The following is a 1,721-nucleotide window of genomic DNA, read 5'->3' as shown; positions in this document are numbered from 1 at the left end:
TTCTGTGGAGCAGCTAGTGGATTTGAACAGCATTCCTTTGAGATTGCAGCACTGCTTCTTGCTTGTAGGCCACCCTCCAGAGCTCCTACAAATCCTTATATACCCATTATATTAATAAACAAATAATCAACATTCTTCTATTTTTGTTCTATATCTTTGTACCTTCTCGTTTTCTTTCCTTAATGCTTTTTTCTTTTTTAAAATTCAAAATGTATATATACTGAAATTCACAGAACTGTAACTGAGTAATTTTGCTAAATTAATATATCAGTGTAATTTATACACTGAATTATAAATAATTTTAAGAAGATACTTTCAGTATAAATTGTGGTTAATAAGCTTTAGACCCATTTGCAATTCCATTTCAATTTCTATAGATAAATCAGGAAACTTATTTGATGCCTGGACAATAAATTTAATAAAACTTATTGTTTGCAGGCAATTTTGAATGTTGGCTGAGGCTGTCAGAAGTAACAAATAATCTTCTTTATATAGCCTGGTGCTGAGTAGGCTTAAACATCTTTTGCCTCTAGAATGCAATATAATTATAAAACATGATTACAAATGATTATAATCAATCAGCATAGTCTTAAGTGTAATTTATACCGCTGCAGCTGCGGTTAGATTTAATAATCACATAAGATACAATTTCTACTGAATATGTGAAATTATTTGAACAAAGCCAAATACAGTGAACTCATAATACCATAAATACATAGTAGATTTTTCCAATTGCATAATACATTAGGATTTTGTTTATTAAAAAAAAAAGTTTCCTCCTGCAGAGTTTTGTCTTGATTCGGAAGACAAAACTCTTGTTTCACCAGGCTTGCAGATAGAATTGGAACTTTTGGTCTGCCTATGTTAATATTTCATGTGTAACACCTAGTACAATAGCTATAATATTGGAATGAAAATATACTGTTTATAAAGTTGATTTGGCTTTATTTGCCTTCCTTTTTATTAAAGACAAATTAGGGTAAAGTTCCCAACATCTGATGGTCTAGTGATAAGGAGTTGCATTGCCAACCCAAAAGCATTTGATTCTAATCCAGTAACTTCTCTGCAGGAGAAAGATGAGCATTCTCCTCTATGTGAAAAACCACCAGAGAGTCACTTATGGGCTGATTGGGACTGGACAGTACTTAACAACAACAGCATAATAAATTCATTTTAACTTAGCCTTAGGTGATAGTCCTAATCACTGAATATAAGTTGGTGGAGTTTGACTTTTGGTGATGGCCATTGAGTTGATTGTTATGTAAAACACGGTGATATATCTCTTAGTCCAAAACTATCTTCACAATCATGGGTATGTTTGTATCTATGATTGTGACCATTGTGTAGCACCTTCTGGTGGAGAGAGCTTGAGCACTAGAGCAGACAATGTTTTGTTCTGATTCTTATGTTTTTACTGGCCATTTTTCAAAATAGATCATTATGTTTTTCTTTCTAGTCTTTCTTTGTCAAGCTTTACTCGAATCCTGTCCATCACAGGTCACTTGGCTGGTATCTAAAACATTGGTTCAAAGCTTCAAGTGTAAGTAGCATGTAAGCGACCATGAACCGACAATAGGAATTTAAGTAATGAACTGGTGCTTTCCTTAAGCTAGTCCCAATCACAATAAAAGTAGAACTACTAAAATAAAATAAAACTATTAAAATAAAATTTATCTGTTTGGCAACAGATTCTTGGTCTAAGTATAGGTTTCACATGAGCA

Source organism: Elephantulus edwardii, unplaced genomic scaffold, assembly GCF_000299155.1.
Source record: "Elephantulus edwardii isolate Elephantulus edwardi_28Jun2011 unplaced genomic scaffold, EleEdw1.0 scaffold00069, whole genome shotgun sequence".
NCBI classification, from domain to species: domain Eukaryota; kingdom Metazoa; phylum Chordata; class Mammalia; order Macroscelidea; family Macroscelididae; genus Elephantulus; species Elephantulus edwardii.
This window is presented reverse-complemented; position numbering follows the sequence as displayed.